The 20,992-nt window shown below is 38.8% G+C and overlaps 1 long non-coding RNA gene across 1 annotated transcript; it reads right to left on the bottom strand.

The window, feature by feature from the left end:
- Positions 1-12,780: 12,780 nt before the first annotated feature.
- LOC134298205 (uncharacterized) lies at positions 12,781-19,949 on the bottom strand. The gene is made up of 2 exons (XR_010005156.1): positions 19,785-19,949; positions 12,781-13,422 (listed from the first exon to the last, which is right to left on the bottom strand). It is a non-coding gene; the product is annotated as an uncharacterized LOC134298205 (long non-coding RNA).
- Positions 19,950-20,992: the final 1,043 nt, after the last annotated feature.

Genomic DNA, 20,992 nt, shown 5'->3' with positions numbered 1-20,992 from the left:
GCCTCTGACCCTGGACTGGAATTCGACCCTGTTTCTGCCTTCACCCTCTGATTAGTCTACCCTCGGCTCTTGACTTCTGGCTTGCTTCTAGACCCTGCTGCTGTCTCCTGCCCTGACCCTGGATCAATCTGACAACGTCTCTTCGCCTTGTCCCTTGAGCTTCTGGCATTACCTGCACTCCTGAAGCCATCTACATTCTTCTTTTGAATGCAAGCATAGAAGCATGAGAAAATAGAATAAAGATACCATGAATAACTAAGAATTTATACACACCCATTTTTTTTGATAAAATACACATCAGTTCTGAAATGTTCTATCTTCTACGACACAATGCTTATCAGATACTGGATTGTCAGGCCCCATCTTCACTGCCACAAAAAAAAATCCAGATAATTTGTTTTGAACTTGATTAGGTGGCAGTCCAAACTCATATAATCCAATTCAAAGCAGATAATCTGGGATCAGGTCCTGGGATATAGGGCAGTGTAGAAGGGGTCTCGCATAAAATTAGCATTCTGGTGAAATCCATCATGGAATCTGCTAAGTTGATTTTCTCTGTTACAAAAAAGTGGCAAACTTTTAATGCCAGTCTGCTTTATCTTTGCAAAGTCTGCAGCTAGGCAGGAAGGATTACCTGCCTCTGAAATCTATTGAGGAATTTACATATGTGGCAGCTGAGTTTCTTTATCCAAAACGCTTGGGAGCAGAAGTACTTTGGGTTTTTGGTTATTTTTTTATTTTGGAATATTTGCACATCTACATCATGAAATATCTTGGAGAAGGGACCTAAATCCAAACGCAAAATACATTTATGTTTCATATACATCTTATACACAAAGTTTGATGCTTACTTTATTACATATATTTGCATGAAACAGATTTTGTATCCATGAATTCAACCAGTCAATATTTGAAAACATCTGCCAAAAAAAAGGTTCAAAAAGCAAACCTTTATTTGGCCATTTTACTACACTAATGTGCATAATGGAACTTGAGCTTTCACACATTTTGTATCCACGGTGGGAGAGAGGGGTGTCCTGCAACCAAACTCCAGCACTTTCAAAGGCCCATTGTATATTCAACCATCAGAAAGTAAAAGTGTCACTATCCCAGCCACCAATGTGGACAATTCCAGATTTTGAATAAGGCACACTCAATCTGTATTGCATAAACTACTGAAAATCCCATAATCTATTGGAAAGAACTGCACCCAGTCTCTGGGCCCATATCCTTTTGACTAAAGATCTCCTTGGAGCCAGAAGAAATAAAAAGGTTTTAAACCTGTAATGGTCAGACTAAAACCTAAAGCAGATCCCCTGACATGGAAGCCACCAGTCAATACCTCATCAAGGAAACTACTTACAAGAGCTTGATGGCTCTTATTCTGAAGCTTCCAGCAAGCAGCTGTGAGCTTTTGCTTTAAGTTCCATACTGTGGAAATATACAGTGACCTTGTTGTTAAGAAACACCTTCATAATGTGATGTTGCTGTTAAATATAGTTGTTTTAATTGCCATGGCATATTGTAATATAATAGTTTCCCCTTCCCAGGACCCATTTCTAGATTAATGTTGACATGCATAAAGGACAGAGTTTAACATCAGAAATTGTGTAATTTTTTTTAGATTTGCTTTTAAAATACCATGGCAAGTCAGAAGAGATAAGTGAAATTAATACACACTTTAGAGCATTATTTTTTATATATATTTGGTTAATTTGTGATGAGCTACTGTCAAAAGAAATCAATCAGTGTGGCTAATGAGGTATTCTTTAGTCATGATTACAATTTCCTAAGGAAAGAAATGCACTGTTCATATGCAAATGAGGTCTCCTGTTAATGAATAAAGGCAGACTATCAATCTTGCCTGGAAAGAGAAAGGAGTCTATCCTGCTTTTTTTTTTCAACTGTTCTCTAATTGGTGAATGCAGTATATTTAAAATAAGGAGTTACATGAAGTTAAATACAAGGCAAAGTATATTAAATTATTAAAGAATTCAAACATAATTATTTTGAATAAAGCCACTAATGGGAAAGATCTTGCTATTCAGTTTTCACAAACCCAAGGGATACTTCAGACCTCTACTTCCATGCATGTACAAAGACAAAGATCTCCAGATACAGACGTTTGCAGAAGGATGATGTACCTGGTAGATAAATGTCCACCACTATGGTTGTCTCACTATATGTTTTCTAGTTTTAGAAAGAGCACAATGGGACAAACATTGGCTTTACCCTACCCACAATGTCCTCATTTTCTACCCAACCTCCACAGATTGAGGAGATCAGGAAAAGCTATACCAGGCCAGGAACTATTACTTCTTTTCATATGAACCAATGATATGATTCCTCCAGATCACTGCTAACGTTTGTCTAGCTTGTATCAAATTCATCTGAAACTTGCTTTTAAAAAAATGCATAGAAAGGTTTTCATATTGTCGTATATATGTCTGGCCCACATTTTTCTAGCATCAAGAATAGCATGGGGAATATTGTTGAAGGCTTTACTGAAATCAAGATAAACTAAAATCACAGCATTCCCTTCCTCTCCTGAGCTTGTAACACTATAAAGCAAAGTGATAAGATTAATCTGCCATGACTTGTTTTTGAGAAACCCATGTTGACTTCTAGTTATCATGCTATTTCTTTTTAAGCACTTACAGATTGTCTGTTTAACAATCTGCTCCAGAGTCTTTCCTCGATAGATTGTCACCTTGACGTGGTGAGGGGGCTTGTGTGTTCCAATGAACCTGCAAGCACAACCACGGGAGTCACACACTCCCAGGAGTGGCCACAGGGGAGGATCCAGACCAAGAACAATCCGAAGACCCAAAGACTTCAACGGCGGAGCAGGCGGAGGATAACATGGTACATGTTACAATGGTTGTGAAGGCAGAAGAAGGCTGCAACAGACAGAGAAGCCACTCTCATTGTGTTAATCACACCACTTCTGGGACCTCAATCTGTGAAGACTGTGTGTTGACCGGCCGTGCACCGACCTCCACACAGGCGTCTTCCAAGAAATGGAGGACTGTCATCCTCGAACTACGAGGGATCGCCTAAATAAGTAAATAAAGTGATGTCAGAATGTGCACATCTTTGTGCATATTTGTTGATTAGAGAAAAACATCAATACAGTATAGCAGAAAAGCAGGCTATAAATTAAATTAACTACAAAACTCTATTACAAAATTCAGTGAAGTGTAATTTTTTTAAAAAAAGTAATATTTTGTTCACATATTGGTATTAAAGCACAAAATTATGCTGGTTCACATTAGATTAGAAGCTACAGCAGCAACCTTTGACCAACAGCATAGCAGAAACGATGTGAGTCACTATGTTACTCTTTCCTTACATTCACAAACATGTATTCGTTTTACCATACTCTCGGAGCCCACAGATGGCGTAGAGGATTAAGTGACTTGAAGGTTGGGTTGCTGACCTGAAAGCTGCCAGGTTCGAATCCCATGCGGGGAGAGTGCGGATGAGCTCCCTGTATTAGCTCCAGCTCCATGCGGGGACATGAGAGAAGCCTCCCACAAGGATTGTAAAAAAATCAAAACATCCAGGCATCGCCTGGACAACGTTCTTGCAGACGGCCAATTCTCTCACTCCAGAAGCAACTCAAGTTGCTCCTGACATGAAAAAAACAAACAAAAAGACATACTCTCTACTTAAGCAGATATATTATACTATTCTACAGGCCTGGGCTGTGGCGCAGGCTGGAAAGCAAGCCAGCTGCAACAAATCAACAAATCACTCTGACCAAGAGGTCATGAGTTCGAGGCCAGCCCGGTGCCTGCGTCTTGTCTCTGTCTCTGTTCTATGTCATGGCATTGAATGTTTGCCTTTATGTGTGCAATGTGATCCTCCCTGAGTCCCCTTCGGGGTGAGAAGGGCGGAATATAAATGCTGTAAATAAATAAATAAATAAATAACTTCAGCTCAGCTACTAAGATTGTTCTAGAGAAGGCATGGGCAACCATTTTGCCCTGGGACTGCATTGCAGACCCGACCAGGAGGGCTGCGTAGGAGGGAGGGCAGAACAGGCCTAGGAGGAGGACCTGGGATAGGTAGGGCCTGGAGTGGGAGGGGCAGGACGGGGTGGGTCATCCTCAGGTTTTCCTCCCAGGTTTTCCTCCAAGTACCCCCATCCTTATGCTGAGAGGAGGGTGATACAAATGGCAGCTGTCATCCCGGCATAATGACAGGGCCACTCTCCCCATCTTTGTGCTGGGAAGAGGGCAGGACAAGTGGTGGCAGAGAGTGCTCCAAAGCCCCTCGGCAGTCAATGGCTAAGGAGCATCTTTGGCTGCCACCTGCCTTCTCCCTGGGCCATGCTTTCCTCAATATCAGGATGGGGCCTCATCTCATCCTGATGCAGGGAGAAGGGTGAGGCAGGCTGCAGCCAAGGGGGCTTTAGAGCCTCCAGAAGCAGCCTGTTTTTCCCTCCGCATTCTTCTCCGCCTGGGGAGACAGTGCACTGCATTCTCCAGACAAGAGGAGGAGAAGACACATGGCTGGCGAGAGCTCCAGAGAGGTCTCACCAACCATGTGGTTCTTCCTTGGCCCTCCTCTGAGACCCCAAAGGGCCACATCTGGTCTGCAGGCCTGGGTTTGCCCATGCCTACTCTAGAGGCACAGAATATCTCTTCTATAGACTAGACTGTATGCTTAATAATGACCTCTATGTCAAATGGTGAATCGTCTTCAGGTTAATCCAAACTCAAAAGGAGCTTTCCAAAGTGTTGAACTTATTTTCAGTTAGAGTTCAAAACCTTGGATACTTCTTAGAGTACACTTCAGAACAGATTCATAAAAGCCACTGGCCACTACTGGTTTCAATAAAAGAATGGGAAGGGAAGAGTACAGACAAACACAAAATATTATGTGAATTTTCACATAAACTTTATTCATATATAATTTGAAAGAAGTGGGATTGCTCCAAAGATAAATTATATGAAACCCTCAGGCACTATCCATGTCTTTTTCCCCGGGCATTAGTTCAGAATGGATTCAGGATTCAGCAGTTTCTGCAATTAGATATACTATGGCCCCTTCCACATTGCCCCTATATCCCAGGATCTGAACATAGATTATCTTTTTATCCTAGATTATCTGGCAGCAGGGACTCACATAACCCAGGATTTTTTTTTAATCGTGTCAGAAGTGAATTGAGAATGCAAGTAGCTTCTGGTGTGAGAGAATCATCCGTCTTCAAAGATGCTGCACAGGGGATGCCCAGATGTGTTAACATACTGTGGGAGGCTTCTCTCATGTCTCCACATGGAAAGCTGGGGCTGACAGACAGAAGCTCACCCCATCTCACAGATATGAACCACCAACCTTCAGGTCTTGAAGTCAGCAGTTTAGCTGGTACAAGGATTTAACCCATTGCACCACTGCGGCACCTTAATCCAGTTTAAAGCAGATAATTTGGAATCAGATCCTGGGATATAGGGCAGTGTAGAAGGGGCCTAAGTCTTTGCCTTCAATGGAAAAAGGTGCTGAGTGATTAAATCACACTTTTCAAATAAGAGGTGGGTTTTGATGGAAGACAAATCTCCTAATTACTTAAATATTCTGAATAGTTGTTTTAGATATAAGGAACAACACTAGGTTGTGTACATCTCTTAAGAGAACAGGAGTATAAAAAATATGTTGATAACCTTCAACAAAGGATTTCATGGACTGTTCTGCTCATATCTGATCTGCCTTGTTTCTTGTTGTGTGTCCTTGAGAATCTTTAGTTAACCAAATAAAGTGTCCAAACAGTTAAAAAGTGGCAAAATATATTAAAAAGCAAATGTATGATCCATTTCTCATTCCCTGTCTTAAAGATAAGGTGCACTGGAAATGGGTTTGCTTACACAAATCCATGACATTATTTATTAGAATTGAAATGTAAATACATCATTTGCTTTGGGAGATAGCTGTAGGAAGGCACTTGAGCATTTCAGTGCCTATACCCATGAGAAGCTTATAGGCAAAGGAGAAGTATTCCAATAACGTATCTGACAAAAATACTGAGCGAACATAAAAGTATGCATTTCCCGAAGCCTGAAATTTACACAACTTCTAACAAATTACATAAGTACTTTACACTAATCTACTGCAGTATACAACCAAATGCTTTAAAAGGTATCCAAAATGCCTGGCATTTCAAAACTGTTTAATGTCAAAACAGTGACAAATCTATGCAGATTTCCCCCATAGAATAACAAGTATTTGTAAATGTTTTGCTTCTGAGTTACAACTCCGTGCAGCTGTGTGAATATTCTAGTCAAAAACAATTTGCTGTACACTGTAGAATTAATGCAGTTTGACACCATTTAAACTGCCATGGCCCAACACTATGGAATCATCGCATTTACAATCTTCTAAGGTATATTTAGCCTTCTCTGCCAAAGAATGCTGATAGCTCACCAAACTACAAGGCCCAGCATTTAGCCATGACAGTTAAAGTGGTGTCAAACTATGCTCCCTTCTACACTGCCATATAAAATCCAGCAGTGTAGACTCATATAATCCAGTTCAAAGCAGATCATGTGGATCATGTGGGTTCTCTGCTTTTACAATCCAGATTATATGGCAGTGGAGAAGAGGTCTATATTCATTCTATTAATATTAATCCAGTTCAAATCAGATACTGTGGATTATCCTACCCTGGCATTCTGGGTTATATAGGTGTGTAGTAGGGCCTTGAGTCTACACTGCCATATAATCCCGTTCAAATCAGATAATCTGTATTTTATAGGCAGTGTGAAAGATGCCTGAGTGAACAGGCCCTGGGTACCATTTCTGGCTGAGTGGGTTGCTAGGAGATGAAGTGGGCGGAGCCTACCCTTCTAACTGGCAGCAAGGAGAAAAACAGTTCTTTCTTATCTTCTAATTTGGGCTTAACTTTTCTAGGTTTTTTGTTATTGAAAGACATATTTTGGATGACTATGTCTTTTGTGGCTAAATTTGGTGTCATTTGGTTCAGTGGTTTTGATGTTTACTCCATAGTAAAACAATCATTACATTTTTTAATATATAGATTGTATACAAATTAAGAATACTGTGTTCATGATTAAAGATAAAGATATAGAGGAAAATGTGGTGGGGAGGGGGAAAGGAGGGGGAGCAGGGGGAGCAGGGAGGAGAAAATTGTGATAAGATGAATCAATTTTGTAAAGGTAAATAGATAATATAAAAAATACTTTAACATCTAGAATGTTAACATACAAGTTGTTAATCATCTACTAGGGTTGCGTATGGATTTTGTTTCCCCTATTTCATCCATTTCATCCAGTAGCTTTGGTACTTCAGGAGCCCATAATGGTAAGGGCCCTCCCAGTACAAAAACCACCTGGTGCAAAAGCAAGTGGCAGTTGATCTCAGTTCCTCCTCCCCTATTTGGCATTACGGTTGAATCTTTTTTATTTTCCTTTATTTTCCTGATTCATTTTATTTAGTGGGACTGAATGGGAGTTGGAGACCTGAGAAACAGTGAGTGTGGTGCATGCGTGAACTTTTGGGGGCTTGGAGACAGAGTCACCTTTCTCTTGATCAAAAAAGGTTCTAAAAGATAATAATTAATAATAAAGTAATCCCAGCAAACAAAAAAAAGAAGCCTGCCTCTCTTCTAGAGTAGAAAGTAGAAACAGCTACAGGAAGAAAAGCCCCAAGCAGAAAGGAGATTGAAGTCTTGCAAGCAAGACAGGGGAATTTAAATGTTGTCCAGGGAGGATACTGCTCCACTGAGCTCCCAGGTCATCAGTCTTCTCCTGAGCTTCCTTAAAATGCCTCTTGGAAAGCTGCTTGGCATGCTGGTGCTGCAGCCAAGCACCTCTCCTCTAGAGTAGAAAAAACAGCTTTAAGAACAAGAAGACTCATTAAAACATGCACCTGCTTGCAGCTGAGCGCCTCTCCCCAAGATTAGAAACAGGTAAGAAGCCTGTTTAAAGCACACGCCCCTGCCTACAGCTGAGTGCCTCTCCTCTAGAGTAGAAACAAACAGCTTAAATGCCTAAAATGACAGGAAGGTGAGCCTGGGACACTCCCCCCCATAATGGGCCAATAGAAAACAGATATTAGGAATGTTTGACACTGAGCTCTTTGCAGATCGGAATAAGGACAAATTATTTACCTATCTCGCGACAGCAGCAAGAATGGTCTTTGTGAAAAAATGGAAGATGGATATAATACCAGATAAGGAGGTATGGCTACTGAAGGTTATGGAAATAAAGGACATGGACAAATTAACATTTCTTTTAAGGGAGAGTAGCAGTAGATGAATCAATATAACAGATTGGTCTACCTTTGAAGAATACTTACAAAAGAAATAAAAACCCGAAAGTGAAAGAAACAGACTTTACAAATACTTTTTATTTGGAAATCAAAATAGAAGAAAGAAAAACAGAAGTAACGAACTACTCCTTTTTACCTTTCCCTTCCTCCCTTTTTCTCTTTTCTTCTTTCTTTCCCCATCTCTCTCTTCCTTTCTTATCTGTTTTTCCTACTTTTCTTATATGTTAATGTTCTCCCACTTTTTATGTAGTAAAATCTTTTTCTTTTAATAAAAATTACTTATAAAAAAGAAAACAGATATGTCAGCACCCTCTAAGCGAAAACAGTTATCTGCCCTCTCATATTCAGGAGGCTCTCATAAACGGATTGGGGCTCCCACCAAAAGCTGGGACATGAAACGGCCCACGGTTTACCCGGCTTGCACAACTCTATTATCTACTCACAGATTGTGTTACTATGTACTCAATAAAAAGTTTTTTTTAATGATTGAAGTCTTGCCACCCTTTGTTAATATTTAGTGGAACTTCAGATGCTCCTTTTTAGTTCAGAAAAACTTGCCATTATTATCTGTTTAAAGCGAGAGTTGGCCCATAACAACACACAAATGGCTGGTGTAAACTGGGCCATGTGCGCTGGGAATTATTAGCCATCTATATTTGCAGCCATTGCAATGACGTGCTGCTGTGATCACAGCATTTGCCTGTAAATTAGTCCAAGAATTACATTTTTTTAAAAAAAAAAGACGAATTATAATAATGCAAATATCCCTGCTGTCCCTAGACCCCTATCACAGTGAAAGGGTTTTGTATCACTTTAAGAACATTACTCAGGTTTATACATTGTTAGGTCTCTTTAACTTCTGCTTTCAGCAGATTGGGTCAGAAAGGACAGTACATCATAAGCAGAACAAAAGCTGTGCAATTAGCTTCTTGACTGAGCAAACCATTAGGAACAGTTTAAAGATCACTTTTGAATACGCCCATCTGTTCTTCACTAAAAGTTTGCCGTTCGTTCAGAATTTCTTTCAAACAGACATACCCTTTTGTGTGTCTATATATATAGTTTCCAGAACCCAACTGAAGCACCATTGTGGGTCCTTGTGATTGACACATTGATTCATTCCCAGCAAGGGTCCTCTAATTAACATGACCTTTTGATAAGGTGGGAGATATGGGATGAGACAAGTGCTCTCAGAAGAGCTATTAATAACTTCTTAGCAATTGCTAATGTTAGAGAGGTTCCTTCTGTGTGGTTTTTTTTTTTTGTTTTAAAAAGAAATAAAAATTTGGAAACTAACACACACACCCCAACTCACACATACGTGAACCAAAAAGAATGTTCAGAGGAAGAGATATGTTAATTAATCTCTAAAAGGCAAACATTCCATGTTAGGTAAATTGCACATTTAATCACTCTAATAAAATGCAAGGTTGAAATCATAAGTCTACATGGACCTAAAAACAACAGAAAGGCATAGCTTCATCTGTCTTAAGATGACTTAACATTGTTTTGCACACCCTAACAGGTGGCTTTATTTCTTCATGTCAGATGGTATTTGTACCAAGGGAATTTTCATTTCCCTCACCATCTGGTCCTCCCCACACTATGACTTTAGAACAAAATTCAGAGATGATTACGTTCTGTTAATGGGACTTGACACTTACTTTGCTAATTGGGCAGCCAACTTGTTCAGGTACCTACACAAATGCATGGTTCCTGTTTTTCAAAACTATTGGCAACATATAACATATTGGTATAGCTTTCAAAAGATGATGTGTTAGATATGGAACAAAGTGATCCTTGACTGAGAAAAAGAGTGGTGATATTTTCTCCTTGTGAAATATTGCAATGGTTAGTTTTGAGAGTTGTGCTTTTGATTTAGGGAAATGACATGCCCTGGTAATATTCAGAAATTTATCAGCCAAGATTTATAGCAACTAGATGCAAGAAAGCAGAAAATTACGGACATGAAGACAATGTATTTTGCGGCAAAAGGAACTCAAAAAACTCTAATCTGATGTAGTTGAAATCTTGTCATTAATACTGGTCTCTCAACTAGTGTACTGTTTGTACACCTTTTAGCCTGGTGACTTTTAAAAGATGAACTGCACTGGCCCCTTTAAATCAATTGTAAAATGATATGTAAGGCCAACTTTTAGTCTAGTCTATAAACAGGCTTATCGCTACAAGTGGAGATGATCGGTTTCAGCCTCATATAGGAAAGATTTGGGATCTATGAGAAATTCATTTTGAATTTATCAAATGCTCTTCCTAGAAACTTAAAAGCAAAGAGAAATTCTATTCTTCTTATAATTACTGCATTCCAAACAAGCAAAGAAGGAAACAAATTCATATTTTAAAAAAGTGCACACCAAAATCCATGCACAAGTGAAAAGAAAAGAAAAATAACTCAGTAATGAGGAGCATGGAAAAATGGATTAAATCATCTTTGAAAATGTACATGGTAGTATTGCTTTTAGACCCACTATTATTTCTGTAGGGTCAGATGGCTGTTGTGGCCTAAAGTATTCATGCCTGGATTTGGCAGATACATCAACTGTACCCTTTCCTGTAAGCCATCTTACAGGAATTATCCACATTTAAAAAAGGTAAAGGTTTCCCCTGATGTTAAGTCCAGTCGTGACCGACTCTGGGGGTTGGTGCTCATCTCCATTTCTAAGCCGAAGAGCTGGCGTTGTCCGAAGACACCTCCAAGGTCATGTGGCCGGCATGACTGCATGGAGCGCCGTTACCTTCCCGCTGGAGCAGTACCTATTGATCTACTCACATTGGCATGTTTTCGAACTGCTAGGTTGGCAGAAGCTGGAGCTAACAGCAGGCGCTCATTCAGCTCCCAGGATTTGAACCTGGGAGTTTTTGGTCTGCAAGTTCAGCAGCTCAGTGCTTTAACACACTGAGCCACCGGGACTCCATTTAGGCATGGCATAATCACCTTTTTTTCAACTAGAACACAGCAACTAATTCTATGTAGAACTTGAAGAGTGTTTACATGCTACCATTACCAGGTAATTGAATTTTCCCCCCTGCATTCCCTGTGTGTTGCTGGGACTGCTGCATGCCTGATTCATCCCTTCACCATATCTAAGAAGTCTTGCCACACAATGTCATTATGAGCAGGCTTTCTCTGTGGTTCTTTCTTTCCTTGCTTGCTTGCTTTCTCTCATATGCACACCACCTCTCTTTCTTAGCGACATCACACACAACAGCCAATCTTTGACCTAGCCACAGTCAATCCAGTGACATCACAAAGGTCCATTAGATTGTCACTTAGCAAATGTTTTTGTGGTACAGAGAGAGATATGTGTGTGTGTGTGTGTACGCGCGCACACAAACACACAACTGTGTTGGCTTCGTATGAATATTACAGACCATAAGTCAATGATTCATAGCTTCATTTCTCATTAATTTAAAGATGATCGTTTTGACTTCTTAGTAGCTTAGATGGTGAGTACGTAAGAAAGAGCTTTGGTTGCACCTTCCTACTTTAGTTAGGGTAGGTCCATCCCAGTTCAACTTCCAGCAACTGGTCAAAATTATTCTGTCTTTTCTTTGTTTGTTTACATTGAATTTTATCATCCAACTATTTTTAATTATATATTTACTTTCAAAGTGACCCCTTGTGTTTCAGGGCAATAAAATCTTGGCATGAGGGATCTAATGGCACAGGAAAAGGATACTATACAATCTACAGCGAGGCATTCTTTTGAAAAGCTCACTTGTTCTTTCAGAGAAGAGGAGAACTTGAATGCATAAAACTGGGATGTGTCTATGAAAGTGGAATTGGGAGACAAGGATGAGAGTTGAGATGCCATGTTTAAACAGTTGGCACATTGTAGTAACAATAGAGGTATCAGTGTAACATTATACCATTTTATGCATTCACTAGAAAAACTCTTTTTGGAGGTATTAAATTCTTAGATGTCACTTGTCAGTTCAGGATCTCCAATGAATGATTTTGGTTTGAAATGATTTGGCAGACAGTACAATATGTATCCTTTAAAGCTCTCCTCCCCCTTTCATAAAATAGAATTCATTCATTCATCTTAAAAAGACAGAACAAAATGACAATGACATTTCAGAATAAGTTGTCATTTTCCTTCACAGTCAGCTGTTTGAATCTCCCTGTATGAGTTCTAGGAGTGATTTAATACACCTTGTTATACTGCTAGGTAAATTTAATAGAATGCAAATGAACTATACCAAATGTCATGGGAGAAAGAAGGTCAAAGTTGGCAAAGGAAGTTGAAAAGCATAATCTGGCATATGAGGATACTTTTAAATGAACTGTGTGTGCTTGAGTGCCTAAGAGCCATGTCTTTCTACAAGAGGTGTTCACTTATCCTGATTCCAATAAGAATAAAAACATATCCTATGGAAATTAAAACAACTATGCCCATCCTCCGGATTAATTCATTTTTACATTATTTCTAAACACTGACAATCAGCAAGAACTAAAGAACAAGTGCAGAATGTTTTTCACACAGTTTGTTAGTTACATGGCCCTATTTAGGACTTCATCATATGAGCAGGGTGAAACCGTCTTACCCCTTTCCCTACAGTCTTTTCCAATCTTCTGGAATAGGCATCCTTTTTCTGTCTTTCCCTGTCTTTTACCCCCTTTCACCCACTTTCTCAGGTTTGGAGTCAGGTAACACTGACTCCAGTGATTGATCCATTGTTCATGTAGAGACTGGATTCAGTCCAATCCAGAGAACACCTCCAAAACATTGGGAACATTCCAGAGTTCCTTGGAAGTTCCAGAATACATTCCACTTCTCCTTGTGCCAGATCAAGTGCCTGCTGAAAACCGAGCAATATGTCATGGAGACTTCCTTCAACCGTTGCAAGATGAGTCCACTTTACTTGGCCTTTGTGGACTTGGCCACAGTCTTCTGTTTGGATAATTGACATGGGAAGTATAGAAGTGCAAATCCTAACTTTGTTGACCCTTGTGCAGGACATGAGAAAATGCAAACATCTTTTGTCTTGTTGTGAGATGACAGTGCCCTATACATTTAAACAGTGATGAATATTGTCTTGTTGATTGGACTATGAAAAAGTAGCAGTGCTAGAGGGCTTGTCCATCTGTTGTTTTCTGCTTGCTCTGCTGTTCTGCAGATAGCATGAAAGAACAAAAATACTGCTTAGAAGATTGTTAGTTCAGTTTGTGGAATATCTATCAGAAGAAAAGGTGTTTGGAGAGAAACTCTTGGGACCGTTTCAGGGCTCTCAATAGGCTGACTCAACATGTCAAGCTCCCCTGCCTCAACTAAATTCTCACTCATAAGGGATCAACCTCAGACCTGAACAAAAGAATATTCTAAAGATATTAGAGTTACTACACCTTTAAGAAATGAAGGGAAATAATTGCCCCTTCATTTTTTAAACTAAGGATGTTACCTGATGTGAAGCAAAAAGTAGACACTTGAGGAGACTGCATTATGCTACTGAGAAATATGTGCAATAAAGAAATGAAGGCAATTATTTAAATAATTAAATAATTAATAATAATCAATAACAACAAAAGAAGAGGGCAATAGTAAAAAGAGACAAATAACACATTTTGTATTGATTCCTTTTCACATTCCACAAAATAGTCTTTATTAGGGGTGTGCAATTCGGCAAAAACCCATCTGTTTTTGATGCCTGTCTTCTGGCTAGACCTATGTTCCATTTTTATGAAAATTCTTGAATTTGGGAGGGGTTTCTCTCTTTATGCTGGAAAGATTCAGTCCATTGGTGCCAATAGAGAAAATTCAGAGGCTCATTTCTCTGTTATTTTTAGGCCTATCAGCATGAAATTCATCTCACTTGTAGGCCATGTTTACTCCTGAAAGCCCGCCAAGTTTCAGAATGTTTCACAAATCCACTAATGTTTTGGATTTTTTAAAAGTATTTACCATAACATTATAAAAAAAAACAAGAGGTAGATCTGGGAAGTGAAGTCCAAAGCTCTCCTCTAGGGTAGAAAGTAGAAATAGCTTTTAGGAAGCAAAACCCCAAGCAGAAAGGAGATTGCAGCCCCGCAGGTAAGTGAGGGGATTTTTAAGATAGTCCAGGGAGGTTAGCTTGACTGAGTTCCAGGCTATTGCTCTTCCTTACCTGGGCCTTTTTAAAATGCCTTGGATAGGGTGCTTTCTTAACCCCATTGCTGACACTCAGGCTACCTTGAAGGGAAGAAAAGAAAGGCTCCCAGGGGGAAGGGGGGGGCCTTGTAATTTCCCCATTACCGCCAATGGTAAAAAAGAGTCATTTTTTTCATATGCCAAATGAAAACAGCCACTCAGCAGGTACTAGAAAACAGATATGAGAGGTTTCTGGTATCCAGCAAGCAGAAACGGATAGCAATTCACCCAAAATGCACAAGCCTAATCTTTACATCTAAGATAATCAATGGGAGAACTTACATGACATTCTCTATGGGGTTTTAACTGAGATGGAAAGTTTTCAAGGAATTTATCACACTAACGCACTATTCCATTAAAGTTGTGCTAGCATATATTGTTGTTACCTGCTGGGTTCAGCACCTTCGAAATCACATCTCTTTCTATTAGTGCAGTTATGCCAGTTTACCATTTTGTGGTTTCATGTTTATATTTTCACATATCCTCATTACCCTGCCTTCCTGCACTATTGTGGTACTTTCTTCTTTTTCTTTTTTAAAAATATTTACAAATAATTGCAAAACTCTAGGTTTTTGAGGAAAAGGCAAATATAAATATAAAATAAAAGGAAAATAGCTTAGGAGTAGTGAGAAAAAGGAGGGAGAGGAAGAAGAAAATCCCAACCCAGATATCTCTTTACTGACAGTGTTCCAGCACAGATGTGAAAGGGACCCATCAGAAAAAAAAATAGGTAAACACTTCAGGAGTGAAAGCTATTGATGGCTTGTTTTACATTAAATAGAGAGGGACAGGAGAATTGGGGGCAGGGGAAAACATACAATTAATGGGATACACACGATATCAGGTGATAGGGACCATCACAAAAGGTGATGGTCCCTCTGCAATACTAGTTTGTTTACTTTAAATGACAAAGTTCCAAGTCTGCAGCTCGCTAGAATGACAATTTGCCATGAAAGACAGGATACCTACAAACATTGTGCATAGGGAAAACACAGGATCACCACCTTTTCCACAATTTATCTGAAATTTCTCCTTTGAAACTCTTTTTCAACTAGTTTCTTTCAGGCTGAATTCAGAAGGTTGAAACACACAGAAATAATGTTTAATCTAGCACTAATAAGGCATTGAGGCATTAGAAATTTTCAACAATATAGGAACACTTCAGAGAGTTTTTGGAAATAAAATTCAACATTATGCTTTTTCAGCACTGATAATGATGTTCAGAAAATAGAAGGAAGGCTAGGTAAAATAACTATTCAGATCCTGTATCTACCAGTGTTCCTTTACATTCTAAAACATTTTCAAAGGAGTCAAATTCAAACAAAGAAGGAAATATTTTTCTATCATATAATCAGAGCAACAAGAAAAAAATGAGAACCCTTAGAGTGTTTCTTCTTCAAATTCAAAGCAATGTGTTATAGCCAGAAATCTTTTCTCCTTCTCATAAAGATTAAACTAAGTTCATGTTTAGACAATATGTATTGAACTTAAAATTGATTGAACTTGAAGCAACCATCAAGCAGTATCCCATATATGATTTCAATTGGTAGAACAGCAGAATTAAATGAGAATGGGAGTGTAAGGGACTATGAACGTCTAAGGCTCTTTCAGGTGGGGGGAATCTTTTTATCCCACCCGCTGCCCCAAATTTGTAAAGAACTAATATCGACTGCCACCAGTTTGGAAAGATGCAACCACCAAAGACTCAGGGAGGAGATCTTTTTCTGTGTTTTTTCTTTATTTCTTCTTATTCACTTTAGATGGTAGCATAACTTGGTTTAGAATATATGCGACAGAGGCTTGGATGTTGAAAGAACAATAACAAGTTTATTCAGGCACAGAGCTTAGTGGTTTCAATGTAGTTTCTCACTTAGAGTTACACTTTCTTCAACAGTTACAATAATAACATATGATAGATTCCCTCTCAAACTCAGATTTGAACCTCCCTGTGATCCCCCGATCACAGACTGAGATTTGAACTTCCCTGGTTTCCCTAAACCTGGAACCAGTCTATTCCCTGTGACTCTCAGATCACAGACTGACTCTCTTTTTCAAAATCTGCTCTCTTTTCCAAGTGGCAGTTGCTATGGCAACCTGCATCAGAATGCTGAGCTGGCTACCATCCCCCACGCACTGATAACTCTAATACTTACCCTTTTAAAACATATACATACAATTAAATATAACATATGTAAACCAAAATTCATACTTCATTACAGGGAGTGACTAAACACACCCACTCACTCACACTGCAGTCCATTGTCCAACCTCGCCAAGACTGCAAGGTTGAGAAACTTTGTGATTTATAATTTACTAATGTGCTAATATGGATTGATGAAATATGATGTATAATTCTGCATATCTATTTCAAACCAAATATAATTAATATTTGATCAATATTTGTGTAATAGCTGTTAACCTAATCAGAACCAACTATTGCCTAAATCCAATTGTTGGTCCTGACTAGAGCAAATTCACTGAATTCATCAGGTTTGCATATGTCATTTAGCAATAGATTCCAAGGAACTATTCTAGAAATACTATGTTCTAGATCCAGCAATTCGATTTAAAACATTGTATTTTATAAGGATGGACTAGCTGTGCCCAGCCAAACGTTGCTGTGAGGAAGTCTGGTGTTATGGAAAATAAAGTATTGAGGAAGTGGTGGTAGTTAGTATATGTTATGTCTTAAAGCTTGTGGATATACAATATTTCTGGTTGATCCTTTTTTTGTCTGTTAGAGGCAAGCATAAATGCTGCAATTAGCCAGAATGATTAGCATGTAATGGTCTTTCAGCTTCAAAGCATGGTTGCTTCCTCCCTGGGGGAGTCTTTTGTTGGCAGGTGTTAGCTGGCCCTGATTGTTTCATGTCTGGAATTTCCCTGTTTTCAGAGTGTTGTTCTTTGCAATATTTTCTGTTCTTCTACTGTCTGTATAGATGAAAAAGTACCCATAAGCAGTGCTTGAGCGCACACACTCAAAAAGAAAGACTGTGGTCCTCAGAAAACAGAGGATTTGCCAGGCTTTGATGATGCAAGGCTATTCAGTGCTATTTATGCTGGCCAACAGTGGATTCCCCTAGGTAGGACTCAGCCAGGCAAGTGGGGTTTATATCCTTGTGAAATAATATCCAGGGTGGGAGAAAGAAATCTTGTCTGTCAGAGGCAAGTATAAATGCTGCAATTAGCCAGAATGAATAGCATTTAATGGCTTTTCAGCTTCAAAGCCTGGTTGCTTCCTCCCTGGGGAAATCCTTTGTTGAGAGGTGTTAGCTGGCCCTGATTGTTTCCTGTCTGGAATTCCCCTATTTTCAGAGTGTTGTTCTTTATTTACTGTTATGATTTTAGAGGGGTTTTTTAAATACTGGAAGCCAGATTGTGTTCATTTTCATGGCTCACAGTAACACAATAACAACAATAACAACAACAACAACAACAACAACAACAACAACAACAACAACAACAACAACTCTGATAGTACACACTATTTCTGTCCCTTCTCAGCTTCCTCCCTGGGGAAATCCTTTGTTGGGAAGTGTTAGCTGGCCCTATTTATTTCTAGTCTGGAATTCCCATTTTCAGAATGTTGTTCTTTATTTACTGTCCTGATTTTAGAGATTACATTGTTCTGTTTTATTATACCACAGTAATTTGCATATATTATATTTATAAACTTATATTATCTGCTTTGACCTGGATTATATGAGGCCCTTTCTACACAGCTGTATAAAATCCATACTAAACTAGATTATATGGCAGTGTGGAAAGATAATCCAGTTCAAAGCCGATACTGTGGATTATCTGCCTTGACATTCTGGGTTATATAGTTGTGTGGAGGGGCCTTGAGTCTACACTGCCATATAATCCAGTTTAAATCACATAATCTGTATTTGAAGGCAATGTGGAAGAGGCCTAAGTGAACGCTGCCTGTCCCCCGAGTGTCATAGTGGCTGAGGGGGTTGCCATGACACAATGTGGACAAAGCCTAAAGGGGGCAAGGCCTACCCTTCTGACTAGCAGCCATGGGGAGAATGGCTCTTCCTCCCCCCCCCCCCCCCATTTTTGTCAGTTTTTCTTATTTGGACTTTATATTTCTAATTTATTTGATTGAGAGACATACATTGGATGACTATGTCTTTTGTGGCCAAATTTGGTATGATTTGTTTCAATGATTTTGTTGTTTATTCCATGGGGAAAACACATTACATATATTTATTTGGAAATGTTATTTAAAATTTAATTAGTTTTGTTTTTCCCTATTACTTATATTTTAGTAATATTTACTTTATAAACTAAAAAATAAACTATGAATAGCCTTTTCTTTTATAATAATAAATGCATGTATGTGTATTGCTGCATGTATTTTATCTAGCATTGTGTTTGCCTGAATATATTTTAAATAAATAAAATATAACCATTCCTGGACATGGCTTCCAAGCACCCACTATATATGATGTTATTAATTCAAAACACCTACAATCACTATGTGATTTGGCAGTGTATGTTACCAACAAATACTGGCATAAGACAGTAGAAGAAATGTGAAGCTTTATTGAGCATGTGTGTGAGCATAATGAGAATCCCAAACATATTTCTACTTAAACAAGGAATATGTCATTCTCCCTTGTCACCCCTCCATATAAGTACCTATTCAGACAGTAATCAGTGGAGACATCTCCAACGATTTCTCATTTACAGAGAAACCAATCTGAACCTCCTGTTTAAGTACCTAATTCAAATGACAAAGAATTTGAACCAGTTAACAACTTTACTCCATCTTAGGGTGAAACATTACTTAATTTAAATTGTCACAATCTGGCATCACTTGAAAAAGGTAATTAAAAGCCGACCCATATTTAGATGAAGAATACATGCTGAAGTTCTCTTTCAAGTTTATTGAATGATAAATAAAACCAATCAAGGAGTAATGACTGAACATAGTTTTTGGGCTTTTAGTGGAAACCATTATGTATGTAGATGTATGTGTGTATGTCTGTTTGTGTGTGTGTGTGGATTGCTTCTTATAAATCTAGGCTCTATTTTTTGTTTTTGTTTTTTTGCTATTATCTGTCTATATTTTATCTTGGTGGCACATCTTAGAAGTAAAAGTTATCTGGACATTACATCTTATGTGAGAAAAAATAAAAATAGTGCCCTAGGGAAGCACCAATAACACTACTTAGCAAAGGAAACAATACAAAAATCTATAAAAGTTGCCACCCAGTTACACCATTGACAAAGGTGATCTGTAATATCTAGAATGAAAATCTGAACTGTCTGGGAGAAAAATAATCTTTTTACCTGGGAATGAAAAATAACACTTTGCATACTAGGTATTCCATATCTCACCTCCTCATGTCACTCTTTTAGCCAGCCATGGAGCTCTGTCTGAGCTCCTGGCTATTGCAGGTGTTTTTATTGACATCATAATGCATCAACCATGCAACCATTAAGAGGGCAGCAACATCTACCCCATCATCATTGTTGACCATGTGGACACTCCATTATCATGTTGGCAGGACACCAGTGATAGCCAGGAGCTTAGATGGAGCTCTATGGCTGGCTAGGTGCAATTAAAGTGGAGACACCCTCTTACACTGTATTGATGAAGTCAGGGAAAGGGTGATAGCACTACTGTACAATCTGGATAGTGGATCTGGTTGAATCTGACCTGATCCTACGGTCCAGATTGGTCCGATGCTGCAAGATACTCCAGAGTTTCCACCAAACTCTGGAGTATTCCCTAACTTTGTCCAAAGTGAGACAATCTCAGTTTAATGCAAAAAAAAATCCACTCTGATACTCACCAGATGTTCCTGTCCATCATTGGGACAGCCAGCAATTTATTTGTGGTGGGTCCAGTTTTTATCTGTTTATTTCAGTGCATCTCTTTCTTGTTTCAGCCATTTACCTACCTTTATTGGACATCTGGAAATGTGCTTCTAAAATTGCCTACATTTTTGAGTAGTTACCAACTACATTCCTGTAAGTCACAATTATATTCATGGAACATGTAAGGCCAATAAATAACAGGTGTTTTACAGCATGATTATTATTGTCATCATCCTGTTAGTGTCATATGTGGGCATATGTTGCATTATGCATAAGGATTTTGTAAACAATCTGTAATGATAGTATTTGCTTGATACTGCTAGTAGGAAGGTGCCACCTGCAAAACCGTTGCACTGAATACATAGCAAGGTTCATTGAGTAGATTGCTCATTGTTTTTGTGCAGAATAATGACAACCAGGAACTTTGGCCAGCAATATACATATGATGCATATTTGATTGGTATTTTGTAAAAGGGATATGTAATATAAGAATAATGTAACAACATGGGTAGATATTTATGCTATATAAAAAAGGTGTGCGCGAAAAAAAATCCTTCATTTCCTTTGTGCTATCGTTTCATTTCTGTTGTAGCTCAGCCTCCATCTGAGCTGTCAGGTGAGCCTGAGGTTGGGCCTGCTCAACCTGTAATTGTCCCTGCACCTGTCTTGTCAGAGGTGCAGCCAGAGTTTGTCCCAGTGGATTCTGGGACCAGAGACAGAATGGT

The sequence above is a fragment of the Anolis carolinensis genome, chromosome 4 (assembly GCF_035594765.1).
Source record: "Anolis carolinensis isolate JA03-04 chromosome 4, rAnoCar3.1.pri, whole genome shotgun sequence".
NCBI lineage: Eukaryota > Metazoa > Chordata > Lepidosauria > Squamata > Dactyloidae > Anolis > Anolis carolinensis.
The sequence above is the reverse complement of the archived record's forward strand: the minus strand, read 5'-3'. Positions and strand labels throughout refer to the sequence as shown.